This window comes from Pelophylax lessonae (genome assembly GCF_965119305.1).
Source record: "Pelophylax lessonae genome assembly, chromosome: 8".
Taxonomy (NCBI): Eukaryota; Metazoa; Chordata; class Amphibia; order Anura; family Ranidae; genus Pelophylax; species Pelophylax lessonae.
This window is the reverse complement of record NC_138775.1, coordinates 127,327,570-127,341,617: the sequence shown is the minus strand read 5'-3', so window position 1 is coordinate 127,341,617 and position 14,048 is coordinate 127,327,570. Positions and strand designations below refer to the sequence as shown.

General features: G+C 43.9%; 1 protein-coding gene across 2 annotated transcripts in view; it reads left to right on the top strand.

Annotated features, from left to right (window-relative positions):
• Positions 1-14,048, top strand: part of ATF7IP (activating transcription factor 7 interacting protein) — a 233,313-nt gene that overhangs the window by 52,711 nt on the left and 166,554 nt on the right. Inside the window, exon 1 of one of the 2 annotated variants that reach the window (XM_082266007.1) lies at positions 1,106-1,189. The exons of the other annotated variant lie outside the window; for it this stretch is intronic. The gene's annotated coding sequence lies outside the window, so the exon portion shown is untranslated. Of the gene's footprint in view, positions 1-1,105; positions 1,190-14,048 lie in introns of those variants that run through there. 2 annotated transcript variants of the gene reach the window in all.

The following is a 14,048-nucleotide window of genomic DNA, read 5'->3' as shown; positions in this document are numbered from 1 at the left end:
AACACCTATTGGGCCTTTCTTGATGTCTTTGTCCTGTTGACGATTCTCATCGAAAGTAAAAGAAAATCCTAAATTGGGTTGACCTCAGAACATGAATAGAGGGGAACTCTTCCAATGGGGACACTAGTTCTAGTTTTTTCCCGGTTTCAGCCTGCCCCTTTCCACCGCTGCCCCTTTTCTTGCCCAGGTGGAAATGTGTATTCTGCTCTAGCATCCTATTGTGTATCCACTGCAGATATTTCATGAATTCTCTTAGTGGCTGGAGGAGGGCGGACCCAGTGTGCATTATCAGGAGGCTGGCTGCAATAACCTAGAAAAGACAGCCAACTCTGTTTCATGCAAGAAAATAAGCTGCTGATGCAGGACTCGGCATGTGTGCAGTGGTGGCTCACAGCAGGACAATGCTGGATTTACTAAATGTGTGTATGTTTTTGAGCATAAAACCCAGTGTAAAGGTTAAGAGGGGGGTTAAAAGCTAAACTAACCAGTGAAGTTGGTCTTAAGCCATTATCCTTTTGCTTCCTTAAAATGTCCATAAAAGTTTTAAGGAAGGCTAAACACATTTCTTGCATGGTAACCTTTTGGGAAGAATTGTGTAATAGACCTAATTATAGAAATTTGAGGTATGCCATTAGCTGAAGTCTATCTAGTTTAGCTGTAATAAAAGTTAACATTGTATTAGATTTGTTGCATTCTATGCCAGTTTATAAATAAATTCTACATATACCATCAACCAGCTCATAGGAATAGCTTGTGGTGTTGTTTGTTTTTTTTTTTTTTTTTTTTTTATCTGTTGGTAACAATAAGGTTTGTCCTTGATGCAGTTAATATTTGTAAATATATTTGTAAATTCTATACAATACTTAAATGTGCATAGCTTTAAAAAAAAAAAAAAATCTCAGGTTTGAAAAGCTGCAAACTATTCCATTTTCACACCCTGATCAAAATCTCGGGACATTTTTTCCCTGTTTTATTGTTGCTAGGCAGATTTCTCCATCCCCTCCTCCTTTGTGCAGTCAGCTCTCTACTGTGGATCTTGATTGGTCTGCATAATGTCGGGCTCACAAACCAATAGTAGGCTCTATGCAAATTCAACATTCATTCAGTTGACATCAGACAGGCTGTTACAGTTATTTGCCGGGAGAGCTGATCTTTGACGGCACCATGGCTGCAGGGGGCTCCCTTTCTGGTATGTTTTTGTCTTTTTTGAAGCCATGTTCTAACCTTTTGATCTTAACACAGGAAACTGGAATATTTAGGGGAAAGTGTTGTTGTGTTTTTTTTTTTCTACCAACATAATCAATTTTTTTTAGCTCAAGATGAAATGAGGCCTGTTTAGACAATAATTTCAAGGGCCAAAAATAGAAGCATTGTATATGCTATATGTATATAAAGCATGAATGTATACTTTTATGTTTTAAGAGTTTAAGCCAAATTACATTCCTTGTGCATTTTTACAAATTTTTAGTAAGCAGGCTTTTGACCTATCTGTCTGTAGGCCTTAGCACATTCTACAATAGGGAAACATTAGCCATGTACTTAGAACTTGAATAGTTTGATGCTGCTAACTTTTTTGAATCGTATTTGCTTAGGTCCGTGATTATATAGATTTTAAAAACCTTTTTGGGCGCCTGAGTTCTTCTGTACTTTAGTCCAAATGGAGAATATCCTTTTTATAAATCGGTCTCAAAAGTTGAACGTCGGGAAAATCCTTACATTTCCTTTTAGGACAACTTTTTATTTTTTACCAGTTTATACCCATGCAGCTTTGCATGATCATTTTTAGCGCTTTTTTATTTTTTTACTTTACTGTGTAGCTGATAATTTTATATAGTGCACATTTTACACTATCAAAATCAGTTTTACTGTTGTATATGGTTTGGTGCCATAGAACAGGTTAAAACGTATCCCCCAAACAGATGTAACTTTCCCCTTTTTTAAATGGAATATACAGTGCCTTGAAAAAGTATTCACACCCCTTGAAATTTTCCACCTTTTTGTCTTGTTGCAACCAACCTAAACTTATTTTCTCTTTCGTTCATCCACTGCCACAGCGCTCCATAAATCGTAACTAGTGGGTTATATTGCCTTATCCAGGAGTAGGACTAGGCAGAACAAAAAACACCTGGCTACGCCCATGGGCCATCCTCTGCTGGTATAGAACCCCCCCCCCCCCCCCTCTGCTCTAGGTATTCAGTTTTAATCTGTCTAGTCAGGAGTAAGGACCTAGGCTCCTGTCTGGGATCTCTGGTCCTAGCAATTTTCCTGTTTCTTCCCCTTTCTTACATCCTTTTTTTTTTTTTTTTTTCTCTTCGGAGATCCACAATCAACCTGGCTGGATATACTAGATCCAGTGGTCACCCACCCCCACCCCAGCCTGTGAGTGCGTGCAGACCGCAGCTACGTGCTAGGTTGGCCGGGAGTATAACGTCTCACAGGGTCGCACACAACCAGGCTTGGGTCTGAGTCGCAGCGGTCCTTTGGCCGACAGCTTCCCTACTTGGTGGCGAAATTCTGTCTGGCGCGTTAACCGCACCATGGAAGGGTAAGTACAGTCCCCCCCCTCTCCCCTTTTGGTGGTTTTCTTTGGGGTGGATGCGGGTAACCTCCAGAGATGGTCGGACCTGCCTGCAAGTTCTTTCCTCCACTCACTGAGCTGGGTTTCCCCCACTCCCCCCTGTCTGGACCTAGAGTCTGGTGGGGGTCCCAGAGCAGAGAATGCCGCAGAGACCCCTGGGTTCTCCCCTGCTATCCCAGCTCTGTAAGGGTCTTGGAATAGTGTGGTGTCCCGCCCTGGCAGTCTGGAGGGGTCCCAGTGTAGGAGACCCCTAGGTGCATGCCCTGCTGTTTGTAGTGTGGGTATAGTGCTGGGGGGGGGGGGTCCCAGTGCAGAGTGCACAGCAGAGTCTACCCTAAACATGTGTCCTACCTTCAGTGGGGTCCCCTTGCAGAGGGTGCAGGAAAGATTTTCCCTTAGTCTGGCTGGTCTCCGGGGGTGGCCAGGTTTGTGTAGTTGGATTATGTCGCGGGGGCCATTTTCCCTTAGTCTTGGAGATGCTGGAGACAACTGAAGCCTTGTGGTGATGCTGAAGCTCCTCCTCTTCCTCCTTAGTTCCTCTTCCTGTGCCCAGGACAGGGATAGCGTCCATAATGATGCTGGGACCGAATTCCCGGCACTCCTCTGGTCACTATGGTGAGTCTCTCTTTCTCTTTTTCTCTCTCTCGTCTGTGTGGGGGTGTTAAGCATGCAATGGGGGCTGGGGGGGAGGCGGCTGCTGAAAATGCATTTTTTGGGGGGGTGGTCCTTACTGCTTTCGTTTCTGGGGGTCCGGAGAGCCGTGTTTAGCTGCCATTTTGTCATGGTTGTCTGCTGTATATATTGGCGGCCATATTTGTGTAGTTCAGGGGCCATTTTCTTGTAATTTCTGGCCATTTTCTTGCTGCAGTGGCCATGTTTTTGCAACCTAAGGGGCGGTGATTCGGTGGTGGACCTCTAGTGTTCTTTCATGAACTTTCTCTGCCTGAATTGGGGGTGGTGAGTCCCTGTGGGTGGAAAACTGCCTCCCTCTTCCCGCTATAGCAGCAACTTGATGCGCTAGGACTTGTGGTGCCACTTGTGCAACGGTGGGGGGTTTTTTAGCAGTATTTATTTTTTGCTAGTGGTCCCTCGGTTAACCCATAGTCTCTGGAGCATGTCTCACCACCGGACCCCCTCTGAGACTGCGGAGCCCTCCTCAGATTCTGAGGTTGATAGATATAGATAGATATCTATCTATATATCTGTGTGTGTGTATGTATGTATGTATGTATGTATGTATGTATGTATGTATGTATGTATGTATGTATGTATGTATGTATGTATGTATGTATGTATGTATGTATGTATGTATGTATGTATGTATGTATGTATGTATGTATGTATGTATGTATGTATGTATGTATGTATATATATATAGTAAAACCTTGGTTTGAGAGCGCTTTGCAAGACGAGCAAATTTTTTTAAATACATTTTGACTTGATATACAAGTAGCGTCATGTATAAAAAAGAGAGGAGCCTCTAAAGTGTAGCAATATGGTTACATTTAATAAAGGTTCAATATTTAGCAACTCACATGGTTGATGATTAAAACAGGCACACCTAAGAATGCAGGCATCTGGGGTAAAGCTGTCCACATAGACCATCCTCTGCACAGCCATCTTCATCATTCCTTCCCCGCTGCACTCCACAAGTGATTCAAAGCCTCACTTTCAGATCACTCTACTGCAGGCTATTCTTCCCGGTCATGATTGAGCCGGTGGTTCAGAAGATGGGTCTATGTGGATCATCAACCATGTGAGTTGCTAAATGTTGAACCTTCATTAAATGTAACCATATTGCTACACTCTCATCTCTCTTATATTCTGTAGCTCTGCTAGATTTTGCGTCTAATCCCCTTGGGAAGGCTGCATATTGTGGATGGACATTTTACGGTTACACAACCCATCACATTGCTATAATCTTTGTATATAGACTATAAACTGAAGGATTTGTGAAACGAATCATCTGAGTTTCCATTATTTCTTATGGGGAAATTTGCTTTGATATAAGAGTGCTTTGGATTACAAGCATGTTTCCAGAACGAATTATGCTCGCAATCCAAGGTTTTACTATGTATGTATGTATGTATGTATGTATGTATGTATGTATGTATGTATGTATGTATGTATGTATGTATGTGTAATAGGCCCACGTTTTGCGACGAGACTCTTGAGTAGATGCGCACGAACAGGTGTGTGTACACACACACACACACACACACACACACACACACACACACACACACACACACACACAGTGGAACCTCAGTTTACGAGTACCGCGGTTTACGAGCAACTTGAAAGACGAGCAATCATTTAATCATTTTTATTTTTTTTTGCTTTGGTTTGCGAGCGCCGCTTTGATATACGAGCGGCGCCCCCACCCGGAAGTGACGTCATTAGCCGAGCGTCTCCGGAATACAGCAGAGCGGATGGGCGGATGTGGTGGAACCCATACATGTACTGTACAGTAAAGAGAAGGCAAACGTGAGTCGAGTCAAAGTACAGTACAGTAATACACTGCACGGGGCTGAACAGAATACTGTACATGTACAGTATGTACATACAGTACAGTACTCCGGAATACAGTACAGTAACCCCTGCACCTGCATACTGTACATTTAAAAGAGAAGTCAAATTGCACCTGCATACTGTACATTTAAAAGGGAAGTCAAATTGTGAAAGTACTGTACAGTAAATACACTGCACAGGGCTGAACAGAATAATGTACATGTACAGTATACAGTACAGTACTGTATTTTGAAGTTCAGCTTAGTTTGTTTTACATTTCTACAGTACACTTTATACTGTATTTTGTATTGCCATAATGAATAAATGTTTGTGGAACGAATTATCTGAGTTTCCATTATTTCCTATGGGAAAATCCGCTTTGATATAAGAGCGCTTTGGATTACAAGCATGCTTCCGGAACGAATTATGCTCGTAAACCAAGGTTCCACTGTGTGTGTATATGTATGTGTATGTGTATGTGTGTGTGTATATATATATATATATATATATATATATATATATATATATATATATATATATATTTACACATACACACATTTTTTTTTTTCTCGGCTCCCAAGTGGCCTTTTCGTTCCTCAGGATCCCAGGACAAGGGATCAAAATCTGTTCGAACCCCATCCCGGAGGTTTCAAAAGGCTCTGATCTGGTAAGCCGAGAGCCGGTCTCTCCAGACCCGAAGTCGAACCCTCTTCTGCCTGAAGGGCCCCTCACCCTGGGGTGGAGGGACGTCTTTGCTTGTTTCCGGACCCGTGGACCTCTGATTCAAGACAGTTGGGTCCAAGTTTTTTCAGTCTCCGGCAAGGTTCTTTCCTTCCAACCTGAGTTTCTCCCCAGATTGCCTGCAAAGTCTCCTCGTGCAAGGCAGTGCAAGATTTGTGCTTACAAGTGGTCATTGTACCGGTCCCGGAATCTGAACACTTTCAGGGATGTTATTCAAACCTGTTCTCTGTCCCCAATCCTGGACCACAAGGTCTTTAACTGCTCTGTGCAGGTGCAAAAATTCCGGATGTAGTCCATTCGCACGGTAGTGGCATCCCTTCATAAAAGGGGATCTTCTGGCCTCTATCGATCTCAAGGACGCTTACCTTCATATTCCAATATGTCAAGCATCAGGGTTTTCTTCCCTTTGTTGTGGGCGGGGAGCATTATCAGTTTGTGGAGTTACCCTTTGGTCTAGCCTCCGCTCTTTGGGTGTTCACAAAAGTGCTGGACCTGGTGTTAGTGTTGCTGCAGCAGCGGGGAATTGTGGTACAGGGGTATCTGGACGATCTTCTGCAAACAGTCTCCGACTGTCGTGACAGGCAATCTGGACATTACTGTGCGAACCTTGCAAGAGTTCAGATGGAAACTGAATTTCCGAAAAAACCTGCTCTGGTTCTGGCCACTAAGCTGGACTACCTAGGCCTGACCCTGGACTCAGCCTTAGGCCGGGTGTTTCTTCCGGGGGAAAAACTCCAGAAGTTGCAGGATGCAAATTCAGCTCCTGTTGTCCAAAAGGAGGTCATCTCTCAGGACTTGTATGCAAGTACCGGGTCTGATGGTCTCCACCTTCGAGGCGGTTCCATTTTCACAGTTCCACACGATAGACTTTTGCAAAGGGAGATTCTTGCCAAATGGAACAACAATCCACAATCTTTAGACAATGTGATCCTGTTGAGCCGGGGTACGACAGGGTCCCTGATCTGGTTGCTTCATTCTCCTCCAGCTCTTCGACAGGGAAAATCCTTTTCTCCCCTGTACTGGACAGTGGTCACTGCGGACCCCAGCCTGTTTGGGTGGGGAGGCGTATTGGGCATGAATTGTGCTGGGAGGTTTGGACTCTGGAGGAGTCCAGACTGCTGAACAATATTATGGAGATTTGGGCGATCAGGCTTTGCCTGGCCATTGGACGGATCATCTGCAGGGGCGCCCGGAAAGGATTCACGGCTGTGGCATGTCAATCACCAACAGGGCACAAAGTGTCCTAATGGCTCGGCAAGTAGCTGGCATTCTAAGGTGGGTGGAATGTTTTCGTTTCAGCAGGAAGGTATAGAGGTTCGGAACAAGGTCTCTGGATCCTCTGGCTGACAGCACAGACGTTCTGGTGGCCCCTTGGGGCTAGTACCGTCTGATATGTGCTTTTCCGCTTCTAAAACTTCTGCCTAGATGTCTGCAAAGAATCGAGGCAGAAGGAATAACAACCATCCTAGTGGCTCCAGACTGGCCTCGCCAGTCTTGGTACTCAGATCTGGTACAGCTGGTCTCCGACCTCCATTGGAGACTACCTCTCGGAAGATCTGGCCCAAGTGCCGATCTTCCATCCAGCTTTAGTCGCTTGCTTTAACGGCTTGACTATTGAAAGCCAAGTGCTGAAGGGTAGAGGGGTGTCTGAATTGGTGATTCTCACACAGTTAAAAGCTAGAAAATCTACTTTCTAGGAAGATTTAATCAGTCTGGAAGGCGTAAATTGCATGGTGTGAGTCTTTTCAGTGACTAATCTGGGAGTTTCTCCAAAAAGGTGTAGATCAGCGTTTGGCCTTGGGAATCATAAAGGGCAAGGTTTCGGCCTTGGCGATTTTTTTTTTTTTTCTTTCTTTTCTTTTAACGCCCGTTTGCTAAGCGTTCCTTGGTTCACACTTTTATTCAGGGGATCCTCCACTTGGCTTCCCCGGTGAGGTCTCTGTTGCCTCTGTGGGACCTCAGTTTGGTGCGGTCGGTTCTTCGCCAACCGTCTTTTGGAGATATTTGTGTTTCCTCTGCTTACTTTGACACAAGGTGCCTTCTTGGTGGTGTTTTTCTTCTGCACGCAGGGTGTCAGAGTTGACTGCGTTGTCTTGCCGTTCATCTTATTTGGTGGTTCAGAGGTGCTCAAAGTGGTGCATCGTCCCTGCCAGCCGTTCCTTCCTAAGGTCGTTACATTTAAATTAGGACTTGTTGCCTGCCTTGTGTTCTAAGCCTAAACACCCTAAAGCGATTTCCTTGCACTCTTTGGATGTGGTTTGGGCAATCCGGATGGTACCTGGTGACGACTGAGTTGTTTCAGAAATCAAACTTTCTATTTTTCCTCACGGATGGAACTCTTAGGCTCCATGCACACAGGGCATCATAAAAACGAGCTCCAAAGCTGTTTCTTGACGCCAGGTCAAGGATCCGCGATGTGCCGAACCTGAGCGCCCGGTAAACAGCCTGTTCGGCGCCCACGGTCTTTGTGACAGATTGCACTGTCTGTCCTTTTAATGATTGAGTCCCCTACCACCAACACCTGTCTTTCCTTTCCCTTTCTCCCGGCCTCACTGGAGGTGTTCTTCCCCTGACAGCTAGGGGCTCCAGCAATGCTGGTCCCTGACTGGTTTCCCCAACATCACGCAATGGGGCGTATCTATTGGTGTGCTCCAGCCCAGGACCGGCCTCCTTGCCTTGTCCCCTGCTACCCCTCGAAACTGTCACCCCTCTACTCTGATGCCTGCACCTCCATTACTCCGCCCACCTCTGCGCCTGACGGGTACGATCCCGGCTCTCCTTCGGTATGGACATTCGGCTCAGTGTTGCCAGCTGCTTCCTTAGATTCAGGACCTGAGCTTCCAGGGAAGCAACGTGCTTACATTTTGCGCATTTGTATTCACCCTCGATCGCATGATCGAGGAACGCATACATATCACAAGATGTACACCGAGTTGCATCTCTAAACCTGCCGGGCATTGTACCTACTAAACTTAAATTCCACAAATATATAAACAATGCATACAAATGTAAATATGGTGAAAAAATCAAAAGTCCATTCTCTTGTGACAACGTGCAAATGAATAAACTTTGAAGTGACTTGAAACGAATTGTGATTCCTGTAACTCGATAAATTGTGTATGACCACCACGTGAAACGATCCCCACCACCGACAAGCTGTTCTTCTTACCAGATAGACAGATATATACGTGAGTTGATTAATAATACAGCTACTCACTCCCCATGCAGCTTCACCCAAGGTGTGTGTGTAAGCCGCTTACCAGATATCAATATGGTTGGGCATGGGAATACAATCTCATCTCTTCAGAATCGAGGCTGTCAGATATCAATATGGTTGGGCATGGGAATACAATCTCATCTCTTCAGAATCGAGGCTGTCTGTTGGTGTGGCGATCCCAATACAAAGTATAGTGTCTCCGTCACTCACGAGCCCTGAATACACAGCGGTCAGCGGGACAGCGGGATCCCGCTGTCCCGCTGACCGCTGTGTATTCAGGGCTCGTGAGTGACGGAGACACTATACTTTGTATTGGGATCGCCACACCAACAGACAGCCTCGATTCTGAAGAGATGAGATTGTATTCCCATGCCCAACCATATTGATATCTGACAGCCTCGATTCTGAAGAGATGAGATTGTATTCCCATGCCCAACCATATTGATATCTGACAGCCTCGATTCTGAAGAGATGAGATTGTATTCCCATGCCCAACCATATTGATATCTGGTAAGCGGCTTACACACACACCTTGGGTGAAGCTGCATGGGGAGTGAGTAGCTGTATTATTAATCAACTCACGTATATATCTGTCTATCTGGTAAGAAGAACAGCTTGTCGGTGGTGGGGATCGTTTCACGTGGTGGTCATACACAATTTATCGAGTTACAGGAATCACAATTCGTTTCAAGTCACTTCAAAGTTTATTCATTTGCACGTTGTCACAAGAGAATGGACTTTTGATTTTTTCACCATATTTACATTTGTATGCATTGTTTATATATTTGTGGAATTTAAGTTTAGCGCACCAACCTTTCTTTACATTTATATCACATATATATCTTGGTAGCAGCTTTACGCACGTTTATCAGCGCACCTTTATTTTTTCATTATTGTACCTACTAATCTAATGTGGCTTTAGTAATTTAAGTCTATCCTGTGTGGCTGTTTCCTGGCTTCCTAACTCTACCTTCTCACCCTCTGGTACTCCGCTACACTCACTTGACACAGTCGCACCACGTTCACAGTCGCACAGCCGGGTCAGTCGCAGAGCACAGTCAGTCGCTGTCGTAGAGCACAGTCCGGTCAGTCGCCCAGAGCAGTCAGTCGCAGAGCACAGTCTCTAGCTAGTCCCTCTGGTTCCCCCCCCCCCACCAGCTGCCAAACAGCTGATCGGTCACCCACTCACGTGCTGCTGTTCCGGGTCACCAGCTCACTCCCAGTCCTTCAGCCCCCCCCGACTGTCCTCCGCTGTCGCCACCGTTCGGTGGTCCCAGGTGTCACAGGCTTCCCCCCCAGGAGGTCTCCCGCACGTCTTCCCCCGCAGATCCTTCACACACCTACAGCGCTGTACACGCTGCCCACACACAGCTTCCAGTCTCTCCTCTCAGCGCCTCCCCGCACGTCCGGCTCACAGCTGTCTTCCGCGGGATCACCCTTACGGTGCGTTGGGAGGAAAATGATCCTGTCCACGCACCTTACAGGCAGGAAGTCGAGTGAGGGCAAGATGGTCTTGGAGGACCGAAGCGACGTCAAACGTCGTCTCTTAGCAACTGATTTAAAGAGCCTATTTCTTTTTATATCAGGAAAAAAATACTTTTTTTTGTGTGTAGATATGAGGGCTTAGGTCTTTTTGACCCCAGATCTCACAATAAAGAGGTACTGTCATGCATATTTCTAATACAAGGGATGTTTAAATTCCTTGAAATAGGAATAAAAATTAACATTTTGTTGTTTTTTTTTTTTTAAAAAATAGATAAAATAGAAAAAAAAAATGAAAGCGCCCTGTCCCCGTTAGCTTGCGCGCAGAAGCGAATGCATATGCAAGTCCCGCCCACATATGTTAACGATGTTCAAACCACACATGTGTGGTATCGCCGCAAACGTTAGTGAGAGCAATAATTTGAGTCCTTGACCTCCTCTAACTCTAAGCTGGTAACCTGTAGAAATTTTTAAAGTGTCGCCTATGGGGATTTTTAAGTACCAATGTTGATGCCATTCCACGAGCATGTGCAATTTTGAAGCATGACATGTTGGGTATCTATTTATTTGGCATAACATTATCTTTCACATTCGAGGAAAAAAATTGGGCTAATTTTAAGTTTTTCTTATATTTTTCCAGAAATAATTCCGTTTGGAAGACTGCTGTGCAAATATGGTGTGATAAAAAATATTGCAACAATCTCCATTTTATTCTCTAGGGTCTCTGCTAAAATGAAAATGTTTGGGGGTTCTAAGTAATTTTCTAGCAAAAACCCTGATTTTAACTTGTAATCAACAAGTGTCAGAAATAGGCCCGGTCCTTGAGTGGTTAAAAAAAAATGCAAATCCTCAAACAACCCATGTTAATTCCAGGTTGTAAGGCAAAACATAAACAAAGCCAATGGGGGTGAATACTTTTGCAAGGCACTGTAAACCATTCTATTGTAGCTCTGGCTGTATGTTTAGGGTCGTTGTCCTGCCAGAAGGTGAACCTCTGCCCCAGTCTCAGGTCTTTTGCAGACTCAAACAGGTTTTTCTCTAAGATCGCCCTGTATTTGGCTCCAACTCTTTCCCATCAGCGCTGGCCAGCTTCCCAGTCCCAGCTGAAGAAAAGCATCCCCACAACATGGGATGGTGTGTTCAGGTTAATGTACAGTGATAGTTTTTTGTCACATACAGCATTTTGCTTTTAGGTCAAAAAGTTAAATTTTGGTCTTATCTGACCAGAGCACCTTCTTCCACATGCTTGCTGTGTCTCCCACATGGCTTCTCGCCAACTGCAAATGGGACTTCTTATGGCTTTCTTCCAGCAGTTGGTTTCTTGCCACTCTTCCACAGAGCTCGATTGTGAAGTGCACGACTAATTGTGGTCCTGTGGACAGATTCTCCCACCTTAAGGTGTGGATCTCTGCAGCTCCTCCGTTATCATGGGCCTCTTGGCTACTTCTCTGAATGCTCTCCTTGCCTAGCTGGTCAGTTTAGGTGGATGGTCATGTGTTGGTAGATTTGCGGTTGCGCCGTACTCTTTGCATTTTTGAATGCTGGATCCAACAATGCTCCGTGAGATGTTCAAAGCTTGGGATATTTTTTTATAACCTAACCCTGCTTTAAACTTTATCACTAACCTGTCTGGTGTATTCCTTCATTATGCAGTTTGTTCACTAAGGTTCTCTAACAAATCTGAGGACTTCAAAGAACAGCTGTATTTATACAGAGATTCAATTACACACAGGTAGACTGGACTATAGTTACTAATTAGGTGACCACTGAAGGCAATGGGTTCCACTAGATTTTAGTTAGGCATATCAGAGTAAAGGGGGCTGAATACAAGTGCATGCCACACTTCTTCTTTTTTTTTTTTTTTTTTATATTTATTTGTAAAACAAAATTTGAAAACCATTTATCATTTACCTTCCACTTCACAATGATGTGCCATTTTGCATTGGTCTATCACATAAAATCCCAATAAAATAAATTTGTTTTTCGGTTGTAACTTAAAAATGTGGAAAATTTCAAGGGGTGTGAATACTTTCAAGGTACTGTAGTGTATGTATGTATGTATGTGTGTATATATATGTGTGTGTGTGTGTGTGTGTGTGTATATGTATATGTATATATATATATATATATATATATATTTCTGTAATTATCCACATAACGACTGCCCACCGCAGATATACTGCGGGAGGCAGCCGCTGCTGGGCAAAGTGACGTATGAGTACGTCACTCGCTCAGCCGCCAGTGGAGGGCACGCGCGCGCTGCCAGAGGTGCGCTCCCGCCCCCTCACTGAGATTCCTGCGCGAGTGACTGGCGGCTCCGATGTCCGCCGGTCACTTGCGATCTCCCGCTGCAGACGGAGAAGGGCAGACGGCTGTTGTAAACACAGCCCTCTGTCATTCTCCCTGATGTAAGAACAGACTATGCGATCCTGCTATGTAGGATTGTATGTCTCTGATTACATCATAAACCGCGCCTCTAGGGACACACCTAACCCCTTGATCATCAATAAAGTTAACCCCTTCCAGCGTCATTTTGACTGTAACAGTGCATATTTATAGCACTGATTACTGTAGTAATGTCACTGGTACTCCCAAAAGTGTCATAAATGTCCGTCAGGGGTCCGATCTGTCAGCCGCAATGTCGCAGTCCTGCAAAAAAAAAATCGCAGATCGCTGCCATTTACTAGTAAAAAAAATAAAATGACAAATCTTTCCCATACTTAGTAAACGTAATAACTTTTGCGCAAACCAATCAAAATACGCTTATTGTGTTGTTTTTTTTTTTTTTTTTTTTTTTTTTTTTTTTACCAAACATGTAGCAGAAAACAAATTGGCCTAAAATGTTAAATTTTGATTTTTAAATTTTGCTAGCTTCATGTGCCCTTATCAATGACTAGCTGTGATTGAACTGTCCGGTAAATCTGACAGTATTTTTTTCACATTGAGTAAATGCCAATCTTTTTTTCCTCCACAATGCTGGTGTGCTGTATTGCAGAAAAAAACATACATTTTTCTGCAGTGCACTGGATGGGACTGCATGTTGCTGCACTGGGGCACACAGAACCTGATACTGTGTAGAAACCTGAATGGTCATTTTGTGTGCTTGAAATAAAGATAAAGCAAATGTAAACAATGCGATTTCTTTATCCTAAAAATGGAGCACTTGGAATGCAAGATAGTGTGAACAAACCCTTAATGATTACAAAGCTGTGTAAATTTGTCTTATTAATTTGATGAGAATTTCATTACTAGACTCAATTTTTCTGAGTTTCTACAGTTGTGCCAATAAATATATTCAATTTCTAAATTTTTTAAAATCTATTTGGGCAAGGTTGATATATTAACCAAATTAACTTGTTGCATAAATTTACCATGCAACAAGTTAACAAGTTTCCAAAAGTTGGCTTTAGGACATGTCTGTTTTTATATAGCAAACCTCATCTTATTTGAATATTTGCAGTAGCTATTTGACTTGGGGCCTTGCTCAGATGGAGTTTAGTTTCTAAAAGAGCAATGTGT